The following is a 19,068-nucleotide window of genomic DNA, read 5'->3' as shown; positions in this document are numbered from 1 at the left end:
ATCTTTCTGACCTCATCTCTTGCAGATAGTGGTATCTTCCTTGCGGTGTGTTTCACAGGTGCTACACTTTTTTTAGTTTTGATGACATGTTGGTAACCAATGGCCTCCCCCAACTTCTCATTGAAAATGCTTACATGTTTCTTAAGAATGATTTCTAGGTTCTCCTGAACTATATTGCACACACTTTCTCCCTCAACACACATCACAGGTGGATCAGCTCTCGGGTTCACCCTTATATTAAGCTCATATTGGTGTAACCATCCCAAAATAGCAGGGCCATGTGGGGACACATAAACCTTCCCCTGAGTGACTCTCCCTTTAAACTTAATATTGGCCTCAAAGAATCCAAGGACACCAATGCTCACACCTTGGTAACCCCTTAATGTGATGTCAGATTTCACTAAAACAGATTCAGTGCAAGATGAATTATACAATTTCTTAGGGATGATTGTGTAAAGCGACCCTGTATCCACCATTAAATTGACAACAACTCCATTTAATTCAAAATCTGCTTTAGGCCGAGATAGGACAACACCCTCTGTTGACTCCAGGTTGCCAGCAGACGTAATCATCATTACCTCCGCTTCGTCATCACTAACTTCACTCTCAACCATAGCAACCTTTTTCGAGCCATTTGTTCTACACATTCGTGCATAATGCCCTTTTTTCCCACATTTTAAACAATCTCTGGACAAAGCCGTACAATTCTTTGAATCAGCTAAATGAAAAGGACTTCCACACCTATTACAAGATCGTGTGGTCGGTTTAAACTTGCTTGTTCCACTTCTATTAAAAGAGGTTGTGGGTTTCCCCCCCCCTATTTGTTTGTTTTCCTTGTATTAAACCTATGCTTTCTGAAGCATCTGCCTGTAAACTTGCAACTTCCTGACAACTAGTGTGTCCCAGTTGTATTCTTTTAAGCTCCTTCATGCACCTATCGCTTTCTTCAGCGAATTTAGCAATAGTAATTGCCTCAGTGAGGGTGGGGTTTTTAGCTGCCCACAACTTTTCCTGTGTTTTTTTGCTAAAACATTGCACGATCAATTGATCCCGAATCATCTCATCCTGTATGTTCCCAAATTGACATTTCACAGAGAGTTCCCTTAGCCTAGAGACAAATTCATCTATTGTTTCATTTTCCCTTTGAGGGGCAGTGTAGAATTTGTGCCTGCGCATTACAACATTCTCCTGCTTAGCGAACCTAGTATATAATCTAAACAGAGCATCTTTGTAAACATCATCAATGTCAAGAGGCGCGTTCGGCAAGTATTTGAATACTCTTTGTCCCTCTTTCCCTAGTGCACCCAGTAACAAAGCTTTCTTCCTGATGGCAGAGAACTTTGTACCATCCAAGGCTATGATATAATTCTCAAATGCCTCACACCAATCATCCCATTCCATGGAGGGTTCACCTGGGGCACTTAGAAAAGGGACAGGGGCTTGAATAGCATTGTTCACATTCATAGTGAATACCCAAGAGTAATAAACAAATCACATAAGAGGATAAGTTAAACAGGAAAATTTTAAACACTCAGCAATGTTCGTAATGTCCCAATTTAAAGTGTGTGTGTCACTGTCGTTTATGTGGAAAAGAAAATGTGTAACACACTGTGACGAGGTTGACTTTAAAGTGAGTGTGTCACTGTAAATTTGGCTCTCCTCCAAAAAACGGTCGTCTTTAACGACAAACGTGTTTGTGGCTGCGTGACACACAGAGACGAACTTGCTTAAAAGTGAGTGTGTCACTGTAGGCAGAATTGCGCTGGTATTTGTTTAAAAAAAAACGCTCTCTCTTTAGTTGTGCGTTTCCCTTTTAAGTTGTTCCGCCCTCCGAGCGGTGGGGCTCACTGATACTACCTTTCTTTTAAATTACGATTTCCCCTTTAAGAGTAATGGCACCAAGGGGGCGCTGTCGCTTGCGTTGACGGGCTAAAGAGCAACAGTTAACGCTCCGTCACGCTTGGTGAAGACAGTTTATGATCACAGTTCCCTTCACGGTGAGCGATTTTCCAACATACCTTCTCTTCAGGCTTACGTTATTGGTTTTTCTTTCAAAACGCTTTCTCTTGTCCGTGAAAATCTCCTCTTGTCGGGTTTCCTTTCTCGCGTCGTCTTTTCCGGCTAACTCTGTTTTTCTTCCTCGCATTACCCTCCGCCTTCAGCTGTCGCCAAAATGTTATAAAAATGAGGACAAAGCGGCACACCAGCGTCGTGTTGATCAGGGTCTTTTATTAGGTTAAGACGTAGGAAAACCCGACCATCGTGAACGGGACCAAACGGGCAACTGCCAACGGTTGGACCGAACACTGGACATGTCACCGAGTCAGGCAGCGCGAGCACAGCGCGCGACGTGGACAGCGACACAGAGCACAGGGTGAATATAACAAAAACATTTCATTTTCCCACTGCTTCTACGCATGGCTGGAGGATCTGCTCAGAAAATCCCTGAGAAGGATAAAATATGCCATTAAGTGGATGAAGTTGTTCTCCCAGTAAGAGGCTACCCCTCCTTGAACTATCTCAGTAATGTCACCTAAATCCCTTGACTTTAGGAAAATCTGGAGGCCTAGCACCAGTTCTCTTTCTTTCCTCTAGACAATACTTTAGTTACTCACCTGGCTCAAGTTAAGCTTTTATCAGAGACTACTGTAGTAAGGCAGCCTACCCCACCACCTAGACTGGATGACTGATGGGTTCCCCCATCTACGGAGACAATTAAGGCTCTTATCCTACCTACCAGAGGAGTATCACACAACCCCCTAAGCTCAAGAACAGGAGGGTAACAAACACCTGCCTCCATAGCCAAGCCATTGGGCAGACAGCAAATCATCCCCTAATACCAGGGTTCCCATTCATCGCAGTGTCACCATAATATATGTTGTGCTCTAACACACATGAGTCTGCAGGGGCCCATCTGGACTTTGGTGACAGATTATAGCTTGTTCTTGCAACTGGGAACCAAGCAGAGTTCAATTTGGGTATCCTGGAAGGACCAAGGGGCAGATGCCGGACCACAACTGAGGCCTTGTGATATCCTGGCATGCCCTGGCGCTGAGAAGCAGATGTGGCGTGAGAGGCAAATGTGGCATGAGAAGCAGATATCAATATTACAGGAATCTGCATGCTGCTTTTCTCTCCAGTTCATTAAATGGCAACAAATGTGAACAGTGGCATCACATATATCAGCTACAGCTTAGTTGGATTTCTGATCTCTCTATATGCGCACTTAAAAAACACATATATTTGCACATTTCAGCTCTATCAACACACCTGTAGGTTTCGTGGGTGAAGAACGCTAGGAGCAATATTATTTGGAAAGGATAATTTTGTAGGGCATTTCTATATGAAGTCGCACAAAGCAGATGGACAAAACAATGTAAAAAGCTACGTCACACAAAGCAGATGGACAAAAAAATATGTAAAAAGCTACAAGGTCAACAGGGAAGTTATTAATTGAGGATGTGTCTAGGCAAACTTGTTTACAAATCATCTAATTTCTGAGTGCAAAGAATTCAACCTTTCATCAGTACGAGGTAAGTAAAAAATATGTACCATTGAGCCGATGAGATATCACTTAAGAGAAATGTGACCGTAGTCACACTGTCTTAAGAAATCCAAACCTGGGGGGCGTGGTCAAGAGTGCTCATTTAACCCCCCGATCACCTGGATTACTGCCTGCTGTTGGGGATCACACGGAGGAAGCTCTGAAGCGGCCGGGCACGAGACAGTGAAACGCCGTGCTCCTTGGCGGCAGAGAGCGCTGTCACCGGCCTGGGGAGAGCAACATGGCAGCCGGACCTGCCTAGTGACCGCGGACGGCTTGGTCCCGTGGGGCGTGCTGCCATAAGCCACAGACCATCATTGAAGGGGACGCCACTCCGCCGACAAGGGAGGTGAGCGGCGGAGGAGTGAAGGGCAGACCGCGGGCCCGTCATCGGGAGGCCTGCGGAGAGGTGCGGCCAAGCCGACCGGGGGAAGAAACACTTGAGGCCCCGGTCTGGGCCTATGCGGAGCCCGATTGACGTGCCCCCCGGTGACTAAGGGGACGGAGAGAGAGGCGGTCGGCCGAATCGCGGCCCACATAGTCCCCAGGGGAGGTGAGGAAGACTGCGCTGGGCTGATCTGAGTGTGGAGCTTGGGGGGCGTCCACTCGAGTGCCCGGTGGGAGGCCTAGAAGGGCTCATCAGGCGCAGTCCTTTGGCGCACTGCGAGAGAGACGGGGAGTGTGCCATCCTGCGCCCAGGCAAGCGCGAAAGTCAGAGGCAGACCCTAAAGACCTTCTCAAGGCGCTGTTTGCGCCGCAGCACAGGGAGCCCCGGACAGGGGAAGAGGGCTGCATCAGGCCGGAGAGGGCCGAAAGCTCGGGGGGTGACATTCGAACCCCAGGTGTGGGCCCAACGGGGAAGCGCAGGCCCCCCTACGCAGGAGAGTAGAGTGGCACTGGACCTCCGAGAGCCGTATGTCCGGGGAGAGCTGACCGAGCCCCCCGGTGAGGAGCCTGGTGGGGCCCACCAGCACTGGAACTGCAGCGCTGCAGCAGCACTGCGGTGCGTGACGAGTGCACCCAACACACACGAGTGTCCCTCCATACTGGTGGGTGGAGACACTAACTTAGTGATGGACTCCAACAGGGACAGGTCGGGCCACCGATTTGGTTTTACGGGTGCGATCTCTGTGGAAGGGGGTCAGTGGCTAGAGAATAGGGGGTTTGTAGACCTATGGAGAAAACATAACCCCACAACTCCGGGATACACCTTTTATTCACACGTGCTCGAATTGATCACTTCTTTGGGAACACGGAATTGGCCCCTTTGGTCGAAGACATCGAGGTTCTTCCGGCAGCACTCTCCAATCATGACGCTCTCATGACACACATGCGAGTCCCACGAATTGCGATGCAGAAAGGTAGATGGCACCTCAAAGAAACCCTCCTGCAGCGCAAAGGGGTCACACAGCAGCTCCACGACCGCATCACAGAATACCTGCGCACGAACGATACTCCTGAGGTCCCACTAACAGCGGTGTGGGGAGCGCTTAAGGCAGTGGTGCAGGGAGACTTCATCGCAGTGGCCGCTGCGGAAGCCAGGGAACCTAGGAACAAGCGACAGTCCCTTTCTGCGCAGGTGCTCAAATTGGAACGGCCCATAGCAGAACCGGGGCCCCCAGGATCTGGCGTCAGCTTAAAACAGCTAGGGCCCAGTTGGCGAGCCTAGATTTGGACAGGGCAGAATATGCGGCATTACGCTTACACCACACGTACTACGTGAGTGGCGAGAGAACAGCGAGCCACCTTAAGGCAAAAACCATACGCTCCAAAAGTCTCTTCCATTCAAAACCAAGGGGGCAACCAATCCATGGGGATGAACAGATCGCGGAGGTGTTCAGGGCATTTTATGCCTCCCTATACGCGGCAGAACCCTCCCCTGATCAAGGGGAGGTAGAGGCCTACCTAGAGGAGGCGGCGATCACACCTCTCACCGAGGCGAAACGGTGCTTGCTGGGGATCACTGACAGAATTTCGACCTCATAAATATCGACCTACAAGAATATCGAGTCAACAATATCGAGGGCAAAAATATCGACATCCTATCTACCACATGGTAAGTACAAAAATATCGAAAAAATAATATAGATGTAAAAAATATCGATGTTAAAAATATCGATTTTTTTTCTTTTAATATATAAATGTAAAATTAAGTATATAACACTAATAAATAAAATATACATATTTAAAAGTATCTAATAATGTTTAAAATTGATAAATAATACATATATATTAATAATACATTAATTAAATATATACAGTAAATATATATTATATATCTACTGAACAATAAGTATTAATAATTATTTTACTAATTTATAAATTAATAACATATATTCTAAATTACTAATACATTTACAAACATAAAACAATAACATAAATAAAATGTAAGTAATATAAAAAATAAAATAAACATTTAATTTTTTTACAATTATTTATATAAAACGTTGGATAGCGTAAGGGTAAAAATTACTATTCCTACTCCAGAGAGTGCAACAGTAGGGAAAGCGATTGATAGTGTAGGGGTAAAATTACTATTCCCACTCCAGAGAGTGCAACAGTAGGGACAGCGTTGGATAGCGTAGGAGTAAAAATTACTATTCCCACTCCAGAGAGTGCAACAGTAGGGAAAGCGTTGGATAGCGTAGGGGTAAAAATTACTATTCCCACTCCAGAGAGTGCAACAGTAGGGAAAGCGTTGGATTGCGTAGGGGTACAAATTACTATTCCCACTCCAAAGAGTGCAACAGTAGGGAAAGCGTTGGATAGCGTAGGGGTAAAAATTACTATTCCCACTCCAGAGAGTGCAACAGTAGGGAAAACGTTGGATAGCGTAGGGGTAAAAATTACTATTCCCACTCCAGAGAGTGCAACAGTAGGGAAAACGTTGGATAGGTAGGGGTAAAAATTACTATTCCCACTCCAGAGAGTGCAACAGTAGGGAAAGCATTGGATAGCGTAGGGGTAAAAATTACTATTCCCACTCCAGAGAGTGCAACAGTAGGGAAAGCATTGGATAGCGTAGGGGTAAAAATTACTATTCCCACTCCAGAAAGTGCAATAGTAGGGAAAGCATTGGATAGCGTAGGGGTAAAAATCACTATTCCCACTCCAGAGAGTGCAACAGTAGGGAAAGCGTTGGGTAGCGTAGGGGTAAAAATTACTATTCCCACTCCAGAGAGTGCAACAGTAGGGAAAGCGTTGGATAGCGTAGGGGTAAAAATTACTATTCCCACTCCAGACAGTGCAACAGTAGGGAAGGCGTTGGATAGCGTAGGGGTAAAAATTACTATTCCCACTCCAGAGAGTGCAACAGTAGGGAAAGCATTGGATAGCGTAGGGGTAAAAATTACTATTCCCACTCCAGAGAGTGCAACAGTAGGGAAAGCATTGGATAGCGTAGGGGTAAAAATCACTATTCCCACTCCAGAGAGTGCAACAGTAGGGAAAGCGTTGGGTAGCGTAGGGGTAACAATTACTATTCCCACTCCAGAGAGTGCAACAGTAGGGAAAGCGTTGGATAGCATAGGGGTAAAAATTACTATTCCCACTCCAGACAGTGCAACAGTAGGGAAGGCGTTGGATAGCGTAGGGGTAAAAATTACTATTCCCACTCCAGAGAGTGCAACAGTAGGGAAAGCATTGGATAGCGTAGGGGTAAAAATTTCTATTCCCACTCCAGAGAGTGCAACAGTAGGGAAAGCGTTGGATAGCGTAGGGGTAAAAAATACTATTCCAACTCCAGAGAGTGCAACAGTAGGGAAAGTGTTGGATAGTATAAGGGTTAAAATAACATACTTATAAATAAACGATTTTTGTAATTATGAAAAAATAAACTATTAAATAAATATAAACCATATACAATACCTATACTTAATTATAAAACACATGCTTAGCAAAATATATTTTACCTAAAATAAATTTAAAATAATACCATTTAATAATATGTAATTACAAATTAATAATTAATTAACAATTATATTATTAACAATACAATTAGTTTTAATACATTATTAATTAATAAAATTTACTTTACTTCCCACCATATTTCCCCATAAAACCACTATCCACAACATAACACATTTATCCATTTATGAATTAATGAAAAATAATTAGCAAATAATTAAAATTAATTAACTATTAATTAAAATTAATTACCAATAATTAAATTTATTTTATAATTCCTACTAATTATTAAATAATTAACCATAATTAAATTACTCCCCACCCTATTCCCCTATAAACCCACATCCCGCTACAGAAAATATATATCAATTAATCAATTAATTTATTTTTTTTCCAATTAATTAATAATGATTAGCAATTAATTATAATTAATTAATTAATCCTACTAAATAATAATCAACTTACCATAATTAAATTACTTCCCACCCTATTCCCCTATAAACCCACAACCCGCTACAGAACATATATATCAATTAATAAATTAATTAAAATTATTTTCCTATTAATTTCAAATAATTACCAATTAATTATAATTTATTAATAAATCCTACTAATTAATAATCAATTTACCATAATTAAATTACTTCCCACCCTATTCCCCTATAAACCCACAACCCGCTCCGGTACTAAAACATACAATTTTCTTATAAATTAATTTATTATTATATAAAATTAATACACATATAATAGTAATTATTTTAAATACTTAAGTTAAACATATAACACATACATAATAAAAAACTATAAAATAATACAAATATCGATATTAGTGTCATCGAAATTAGTAACATCGATATATATGCTATCGATATTACTAACTTCGATATTACTTACATCGATATTAAGAATTTCGATATTACTTACCTTGGGTCGATATTCTGTCCTACGATATTCTTGACTTCGATATTATGCTCCTTCGATATTTCATACTCAATATTATGGTAGGTCGATATTTCCTACTCGATATTTTGACTGTGTACCGCTTGCTGGATGCGCCTATCAGAACGGAAGAAGTCATCTCAGCGATCACGTGCCTTAAACCGCTCAAAGCCCCGGGACCTGATGGCTTCTCGGTGGGCTTTTACAAAGCTTTCTGCCCCCTACTGGCACCGCTACTAGCCAGACTGTTCAACTCCTTCCAAGGCAAATGCTCTGTTCCCCAGCACATGCTGGAGGCCGACATCGCGGTCCTTCCCAATCCAGGCAAAGACTCGTCCCACTGCACGGCATATAGGCCAATTTCGCTCCTCAATCTGGACCTCAAACTATTCACTGGCATGCTGGCAGCGCGACTGGGTCCCTGTCTGCCAGGTATCATCGAGCCAGACCAGGCCAGATTTATCCCGAATAGGCAATGCGCGGACAATACCAAACGCCTACTCCACGTCATTGACAAGGCCCATTTCAACGATTCGGATGCAGCCCTCCTATCGGTCGACGCCGAGAAAGCGTTCGATCGGGTGGATTGGGGGTATCTTGACACAGTTCTGGCGCGGTTCGGGGTGGGGGACCGATTTCGGACGTGGGTTGCCAGTTGCTACGCGACACCACAGGCGGTGATCAGAGTTAACGGGGTGCGGTCCCAACCATTTGACATACGAAGGGGCACCAGACAGGGGTGCCCACTTTCGCCCCTGCTGTTCGCATTATACATCGAACCCTTCGCACAGAAGTTCAGGGACAACCCGGTCATTGTCGGTGTCCCGTTTGGTGGAGAACCACAGACCATAAGTCTTTACGCGGCTGATATCCTCGCAGTGGTGGAGGACGCCACGAGGTCCGTACCGGCATTCCTGACGGACATGGAGGCGTTTGGAAAAGTGTTGGGTTTCAAGATGAATGTCGAGAAGTCGTTGGTCTTACCTTTGGGGCGGAACGCCCGCACAGCTAAACGCGATCCGCGGTGCTACGGTGGCCTCTCATCCCATCTGTCGTTACCATACTTGGGCATATCACTGACACCAAACACAGCCCAAACGGTTGAACAATATTATACGACCCTGCTCACCCAACTGTAGGGTGATTTGGCACGATGGCGTCAGCAGCCACTCTCTTGGTTGGGGCGAGTAGCAGCAATAAAGATGTCACTGTTACCGAAAGTCTTGTCTTTGTTTCAAACCATCCTGGTGACGCCGCCGATAGTACTACTCAAAAAACTAGAAGACAGCATTAGGCAATTCGTCTGGGCTGGTAAAAGACCGCGACTGCGCAGGGACTTGACCGCGCGCGCTACGTCGGAGGGCAGCCTGGGGGTTCCCGACCTCTTTTGGTGTTTCCAAGCAGCGCAAATCCGGTACCTTCTGGAGTGGAGCCGAGCTGAATCAGAAAAACGATGGCTATTCCAGGACCGAGCAATGGCCCAAATGTCCTTGTGGAAGGTTCGATTCTTGAAACATACCGATAGACCCTCAAACCTCAAGAGATCGCCCATCACCCGAATGGTGATGCAGGTGTGGGACAGGGTGGCGGTTCCAAATGGCCTCACCACCTTTCCGTCCGCGATGACGCCCCTGTTTGATAATCCAGCAATGAACCGGGAACGGTGCCTGGGTCGTTCCCACAATGGAGGTCATCAGAGTGCAGGTCGGCTGGTCATCTCTTCGACCCTGACGGCTTCATGCAAATGCACACCCTGCAAGACTTCTATACGCTCCCCCAGATTCAGCGTTTCCAATATTTTCAGATCATGCACTGGCTTACCGCGAGAGAGGTGTTGGCCCATGTGAGTAGACATCTCACAGCTTATGAAAAGTGGCTCCACATGAATAGGACGGATAAACAGGTGATCACGGATCTCTATAAATTGCTCTGCCCGCCCCCATCAACCATGCGCTCCGCGAGCCAAAAGCGATGGGAGCGAGAACTGGATCGCTCCTTCACGGACAAAGAATGGCAGGACATTTACTTTAGGGCCCACCATACTGCCCGAAACGTAGCTAGCAAAGAATCGGCAGTGAAGATAGCGTATCACTGGCACTTGACGCCTGCACGACTACACCAAAGCAATCCGCGCCGGGACCCGACCTGCTGGAGAGGGTGCGGCCAACTTGGAACACTTACTCACATACTGTGGGAATGTGCGGACGTAAAGGAGTACTGGGAACAGGTGCTACGTGACATAGATACGCACTTTGAGGTAGAGTTCCCCCGATTTCCAGCATATGCACTGTTAGGTCTCCCCAACACAATCACGTTCCCCCTCAAGTCACTCAGAGTGAAGCAGATGGGGTTGGCAGTGGGGCAGCCGTACAACATATCCTATCACTATGGGGCACCAAGAGAACACCCACACACACAGGGTGGCTTCACAGGCTCTGGTACACTATGGGCATGGAGCGGATACAGGCCTCCCTTACTCAGACACGGGACACCTTCCTGGATACGTGACAGCCCCTGGTCTCTCTCCTGTCGGATGAATTTAACGAACTCACATGCTCAAAATGCCTCAAGGTGCTTCGACTGGCAGACGAATTCTGGCGGGACACGGAGACCTCAACCTAAAACTCACACTGTCGACATATCTCATAACGCTTGATAGCTGTATATTGACCACACCGGGGGGAGGGACACGGGAGGTGGGGAAGCAGGGGGATCGGGGGGGAGGGAAAGTTTGTTGTTGATGGGATTTTTTCACTACATTGTCAGCCGGATCAGGACCCTTACCTGCCCTCATGGACACATTATCTTATTTCAACGTGGGGCTTGCCCTCAAGAAATAAGGGTGGGAAGTCAGATAGAAGTTGTGGGGGTTATTTGCATTACTTCTTTGCCGACTTGTCAGATGTTTGAAGCCACAAAATTCAATAAAAATGATTTAAACAAAAAGAAATCCAAACCTGAAAAAAAGTTCCCAGAACCCAAGGAAAGCTCTAGCTACTACCTTTATAGACATGCTCCTCAGACGTACCGCCTTTCGATACCTGGTGGCATAGTCCACACTAACCAAGATATACTTATTGACTGATGCAGAGGGTGGGTTGAACTGACTAACAATGTCTATTCCTGTCTGCCTATATGGAATACCTACAACTGTCAATTGTACTAAGGGAGCTTTGGCCTTAATCCAGAAATCTTGCTCAGCTGGCAAGAAGGACAGCTTCAGTAGAATCTCTATGTACCTCTGTGCATTCCTGGACAGTAGAACAGAGGGCCCAATCTATTGTGGGCCTTCCAATGCCTTTGTGTCCTGCTAATGGCGCTTCATAAGCCTGTGTCAATAGGAAGTTCCTGTGCGCTACAGCCGCAGTCCGTGCAGGTAACAGTGGTGGGGCTGTGGGGCCGCGTGAGGGATTTCGAGGAACGATGCTGAGGGAAAATGAATTATTTATTTAATTTTCCCTCAGCATCATCCCTCGTAATCCCCCCCCACACACTCCCCCACCGCCTCACCGCTGTTACCTGCACGGACCGCGGCTGGTGCACTAGTGAAATTGCTAGCCTGTTGCTAGCTCCTGGCTCAGGATTTATCTGCTGTCCATATAATAGCCCCTCTCCCTGCCAACACAGTGTCATCTAGTCACTCCTTTGTTGATCTGCTCCTGGGTTTACTCCTGAAGTATCCTAAGCATAGGGCGCTCCACTTGTGCCTTGTGGATTTCCTCCAGGTCAGGCCTTGTAGCAGTTAACAACTCATGTGGCAGTGACCTAGACTCCAACACCTGATCAGCTTCAGTTTTGGTTATCTCACTCTCCTCTTTGTCTGAAGCAGAGGCAGGGAATGCCATGGCCAGTGCCTTCTCAGAGTCTGCCCTGGCTGACTGACTACTTGGTCTTGGTCTCTGCAAATCAGGAATAGTCCCAGTCTCACCCTGAGACTGAAATGCAGCCTGTGCATTGGTCAACACAGCTGATGTTGTCCAAGCCATAAAGGCTTTTAGTCCTGGTAATAAACAAGGACCAATCACATTATTGCCAATGAGATATGGAACATCTTGCTTCTCGTTCAACCCTACATCAAACATGGGCAGAATGCCACTGATTTCCACATGATACCTCATGTCCTCTCTAGTGGCTACTAAGCTGGTGCCATTGACACCAGTGAGATTCTCTCGGGTTTGGGATACTTACTCTCACCAATAGATTTATAAGCTCCTGTATGCCTCGGGCAGGAACCTTCCTCTCATCAATACTAGCTCCTAACACAGACACCAATGTGTTAGCTGTATGATCCTCAAGGCATGGGCCCCTCCCCAAAAGGCCATAGCAACTGTTTATGTTCAAAAGGCACTCTTGGGTCCATTCATATAGAGTTAACACACTAGCAAAGATGGGTGCAGCTGACACAGTGTCTGTCACTTAACAATCTCTCTTGTAATGCCCTTCTATGTAACACTTAAAGAAAGTAATCACTTTGGGAGACCTTTCCTATCACCCCTTTTCATTCTCTTGTTTCCTTTTCCTTCTTCTGATCCCCTTTGGACCCTTCGGAATAGACCTGGCCCATACCCTCCAGTTTGGATCACGTCTATGGAGAATTTCTCTTCCCTTTTGGCTTAGAAGCATGCTACTTAAGCACTTTGTTAACCCTGTTGGCTAACCATTTGTCAGCAAACACTAAAAGTTTATTTGGATCCCTCTATATCAGATCTGACAAGTATTTCTATGTGGGGTGGATCACTCCTCCATGAGACTCTCTTTCACCATCAACTGGTCAAGGACATGAAATTCCTTGATCCACAGCTTTCTCACCCACTATTTTCCAAACACACAATACTCAATTGGTCCAAGTCTCAGATGCAGGTACTTAGGTGGGCTCAGCCCATTCCTTCAGATTACAGCTTCTCAGCCCCCAAACATCCTTCTAATGACTGCTTCCCTGCCCATAGACATAGGAGGTTTGTGGGATGTTCCACTCACTCCTAATAAATGCTTAAAGTAGGGTTCTGGGAGGCCCTGTCGGGTCAGAGGAACTCATTGCAAATCTGTATTTCATAAATGATACAACAAAAGCGATAATTATCGCTATTGCTTGGTTAGAGACAAAAATTTACAGCTGAGCTGCGGCGATTTTTACCGCAAATAAACCTTGGTATTACCAAGGTTTATCGCAAATGCGATAAAAATCGCCGCAAAGCATGAATATCGCTGAAAAGTCAGCGATATTCATGCATTACCGAGCTAATGCTCTTAGCAATGTTATCCACCTCCCATTGGATAACATGGCTAAGAACTGCTCAGGGCAGGTGTTAGCTGTTGGCGATATTCGCGCTTAGCACGAATATCTCCAAAAGTTGGTAATAGGAGATAGCCATGTTAGCGACTGTTTTCAGTCGCTAACATCTTGGCACGCCCACTTTGCATGTCATTAGTGATAAATATCACTGACATGCCAAGTGGGGCCCAACATGGTCGCTATCTCCTACTAGCTGTCGCTAACTGGTGTTAGCGACAGCTAGGTAATAGGGAGATAATTTTATCTCCGCTTTCTTGGCTTTTAAAGCCAAAAAAGCGGAGATAAACCCCCTTGATAATATGCCCAAAAGTTTCTTCAGCTGTGCTGTTTCCATAATGCTTTTTCTAGGAGTTCCAGATGTAATGAAACCGAGCATGTTTGTGAAGTAGATAAATCATTTTAGTGTGGCTCATGTGCTCTGTGTACTGTTGCTCTCTTCTGCTCTCCAGTCCATGCCTCGCAAGCCTTTAACAAGGGTGAAACAGTATGGCTCTGAAGGGTAATCCCACTGAAATTAATGGAAAAAAAGTGTAAAGTGAAGACAGGTTTCTGAGCAAGTCAAAATACTGCTCTGTGGGAGGTATTTTAATGAAAATATGAGTTGAAGGATTGTTTGACCTCCCACAAACAAGAGTGAGTTGGGCATTATGGTGGTTTCTCTGGGAGGTGCAAAAACCTACATGATGATCATCGAATTTGGAAGAGATATCAGCACAAGCTCTATGCAGGAGCAGACTGACGATTGAGATTTCAAGGCTACTGTTCGATGGGACAGCTACAATATAGCTTTTTACGCCAGCCACCCGCAGGGTGACCACTTCACTGTTAATCTTCCTATTAATCCTTTCTATCATCCCAGAACCTAAGCATAGGTTTTGTAGGTCAGGACCCATCTGGTCTTTAAATTCATGTTCCAACTCTAGGCAAATTAGAGCACTTTATGAGTGTTGTTTATTTTTCAGAAGAATGTTTACTTGACCATTGACTTTTTGTAAAACCCCACTCTATCTTCTGTTTACTGTGAAGCCCATGTGCCCCATAATCTCCCTTGACCAGCCCATCTCTCAACGTGCCATCTTTTTGCGTTGGGTACGCTTAAGTACGCTTAAATGCTTGTTTGGAAACCTCAGGCTCACACCCCTGAATTCTACTGAAAAAGCTAAGACCTTGCCTGAGCTCTACAAGCAATCTCAATATTCAGAAAACACTTGTCCTTCCACATACATTTGCATACGGTCTTTTGGAACCATGGCCGGCACTGCTGAAGGGTTGGAAGTGGAATCCTAGATGTAGCTGTCTCTACTGACATCTTGAGCTTCTGTACTCTAAAGCTATAATTTCTTAACAAATCTCTTTTATCTTAGACAGTGGAAACCTCTCTCTGGGCCGGGCCGGGTCAATGCCATAAAAATGAATGTACACCCATGGGCTCTCTACCTGACCAGACTCTACCCACTGCAATCCCACATGTTGATATCATGCGCTGGAAGTGGGATATTTTTTCTTTCATCTGGAACAGGAAGCGACCGAGGATTGCTAACGCCTTCATGATACAGCCTCAAGACAGGGGTGGACTGACCTGCCCTAGTCTCCGCAAGTATTACTGAGTCGCCCACTTGCGACACATCTCTGAATGGGTGGTACGCGAGAGTGAAAAGCACTGGCTCCACATGGATAGGGCTGTAGCCTGTCAAGCTCTGTGGGATCTAGTCTGGTTATCCAAGCATGTCTTACCCCTAGTAAGATGACACTGGACATATGGGACAGACTTGTACTTAGAAGGGGACTCACTACCTTCCCTCTCCTAACAGGCCTATTGCCCATAATCCTGACTTTACTCCTGTGCAGTCACCCCAGTCCTTTCACAGCTGGAGGGATGGTGACTGTAGGACGCTGTGTGACCTTTTATTTTGGGCCTCTATGATGTCCTTTGATCGGGGAAGGGCTGACTACCGCAACCTGGAGACAGCGAGACTGCAATATTGCCAGCTGTGACATTGGGCACTGCACCCTCCCATTAATCATGGGGTTATCCAGCCCTATCCCCCTTTGGGAAGCAGGTGAGGGCGTATGATGGACCTAGGGGACTCATCACCAACACATACCACATACTCCAACACTCCACATCCTTTCGCACCCACACATTTCAGTCTACTTGGCAAACTACTACTAAGGAGGGCATTTCAATCAAACAATGGGATACCGGATATACCCAAAACATACAGTAGCATATCCATCAGGGAATTGGCGTACATGCTTATATTTAAGTGCTACTATACACTGACCCACCTCTCTACCATTAACCCCTCCCTCCTCCCTTTGCTGGAGATATGGCTGGCAGTGGGGTTGTATGCCACGTAGGGTGATCCTGCATCCTCATCACTATCTATTGGATTGGAATGAGATATTGGGTAGCATTAAAGCCACTGTTGGGTTCCCGCTCCCTGCCTCCTACCTCATGGTTATTCTTAATGTATTGCCCTGGAAGTGATGACCCATGCTGACTAGAAACTTATTGCAGCATGGCAGCTCATGGCATTGGCATGGAAAACGATGACTGCCAACCTCTCCGTTGCCCAGTGGTTCTCTGGCCGATGGCATGTGATGGAGATGGAGCAACTTTCCCATAACTTAACTTAGACTGAGGCTAAATCCCATTCTGTCTGGCATCTGCTGATTCAATGCAGTTCCCCTGCTTTAAACCACAGAAACTAAGGGCATTGCTGCTTTTTGATTGACCCTCCCACCAGTGTGTTGCCTCTATGCCTTGTCTATCACTATTTTGATGTGATGGACACACACTTTACACTCCATCACGACACTGATTCTGGATTTGACTTGTACATTGACTGTCTTAACCTGCAGTTAAAGTATCCCATTGTTTCTGTTTTCTTTGTTTTCATTCTTTTGTACTGTGACCACTGTATTGTGGATGAACTTGTATTATGTCACTTTGCCACTGATCTTGTGTATTTCCAATCGGTCATAACCTATGTGCACAGTCCATTTGCCATGTGATACTTGATCTCCTGTAATTGTATGATGTATTTAGCAATTCTGTCCCACTTTGTTCTACAGACTTGGAAATTTCAATAAAGGGATCCTGAGTTTAAAAAAAACCAAATCTCTCTTGTTTTCATATTTATGCTTTCCCTATCTTCCCACCAACTCTTTCTCTCCTCATGGACCAATTCTTTCTGTCTCTTTCCCCTCCTTCCAAATTATTAATGGGAGATAATCCCAACTTCGCCCTCCCAAACTCTATTGCTTTCTCCCCTTCCACAGCCTTTGCATTCTGTAGACTAAACTGCAAGATCAGGGTCTCAGTTGGACTTAACCCTTGCAAGGGATTCACTTCTGAAGTTGGTGACAATGTTACTTTAGAAATCAGTGGCAGTGACTGTCTCAGGAATTGGATGGAAAAGAACATTTTGGAATATACCTGGGGAATAAATGAGGGAAACCTATACAAATGGGCTAAGAGAACTTGGTTTTACAGTCCTACCTCCCTTGGTTATGAAAGAGCTTGTGCCCTCCTTTTCAGTTCCAATCCAATGTCGGTCTTCTGATGGTTCTGTTTAGCAGCATAAAAGTGTGGAGGGGATTAAAAGGTGCAATTCAATTGAGATACAGTGTTGCACAATGGTTACACAAGAACCCAAGTCGACAACCAATTGAAGGTTAGTTAATTTATTTCAAGTTCAAAAATAGTTGGATTTACACAAATCGTATCATGAGAGTGTAAAAATACAGGGGGAACAGAAGAAAGCCAAATCTTCTTAAAAAGATTCACTCAGAGAGGAGGAGCTACGTGGGCATCCAAGATGGTCGCGTGAGCAGAGGGCTCCCGAGACCCGCGCCACCCTCTTGCATGTATCCTTCTAATATCCTGATTAATTCAATCGGCTTTTGAAGTTCTACTCCTGCTGATCCTGCTACACTTTCCAGGGCTGAGATCGGACTTCGGGAACCATTTCTACACCGTCATTTACTTTCTGGCCTAACCCCGGACGGGACCGGGGTCTCTGCTGCTCTGGCTGGCCGAGACGCAATTCAACAACTGCGGTCACTGGACATCTTCTCCACCGGTGTCATTGTCGCTTTCACTTTCGGTTTCCCTTCTACCCCATAATTGACTGTTCTGCACGCACTCCTCACTTCGGACCACGGTTGCCTGACCCGCTGTGCATTCCGACCATAGCCCTGGTCTTACAAGCTACGATTTTGGACAGAAGTACTGCTTTGGGGACCAAAAGATCACTGCCATTTACACCAGGTCCAGAGAGGCCCTTCGGGGCGCAGCTTCCAATATGGCGACCAAACCTGACATTGAGAAGCGCAAGACAAAGGTGCCGACCCGTGGGGGTTCAGTCCAGACCAACGTTATGGACCGCTATACACAACCGAAAGGTTCTCCCAGTGCTGCTGGCTGTAGTCTTGAGGACCCGAAGACGGACCTGGCGGCGACATCGGAGGTCTCCCTCCAGGATCTCATGCGCGCCATCGCTGGGATCAAGACAGATATGGGGCTCCAATATGAAGCCATTGTCTCGAAAATAGACACAGTGGCGGTTGATGTTACCCTCATTAGAGCGGACTTGGCTAAGACCAATGAGAGGGTCAAAGCCTTGGACCTTAAGGCCTCCAGTCTTGTCACTGATATGGCGGACGCGCAGTCGGAGATCGGCAACCTGCGGTCATCGCATGATCTGATGGCCAGACGATTGGATGAGTACGAAAATAGGGTCCGACGTAACAACATCCGCTTAGTCGGGGTACCTGAGAACAGTGGTGACACTGCCGTCGACCTACTAGTGGAGGACTTAATTGTGACTCATCTTGCTCCCGCAGGTCTCAGTAAGTTTTTTGCGGTCGAGCGTGCGTACCGCTTCCCGGGTGGACAGATCAAGCCGGGGGCTCCCCCGAGGCCTATTATTGCCAGGCTTTTCCACTTTCGGGATAGGGACGCTATCCTCCAGGCCTCTCGTAGACATGGCCCCCACTGAAATACGAGAACAGTTCGATTTCTATCTATCCTGATTTCACTCCTCAAGTGCAGCGGCAGCGGATGGGATTCCAGGGAGTGAAACGTCGATTGCGGGACTTGGGACTTAAGTATGCGATGCTGTTTCCAGCTCGACTTCGCATCGAGTATCAAGAACGCACTTTCTTTTTTGATCGACCGGACATTGTTGGCGACTGGTTGGACTCGCTGCCGAAGATGGACGCTGGGAGTGGAGGCCCCGGCGGTGCGGACGGAGGTGCATCGGCACAGGAATGACATTCTGGTTCTCGCTGTCTGGTTTTGGGTCGCATTTACCGGCTGAGTTTTGCTTTTATTTCCTTATTATTGCTTTAGGCCCGAGGGTGGTGCGGGTGGGACTGT

The sequence above is a fragment of the Lissotriton vulgaris genome, chromosome 6, assembly GCF_964263255.1.
Source record: "Lissotriton vulgaris chromosome 6, aLisVul1.2, whole genome shotgun sequence".
NCBI lineage: Eukaryota > Metazoa > Chordata > Amphibia > Caudata > Salamandridae > Lissotriton > Lissotriton vulgaris.
The sequence above is the reverse complement of the archived record's forward strand: the minus strand, read 5'-3'. Positions refer to the sequence as shown.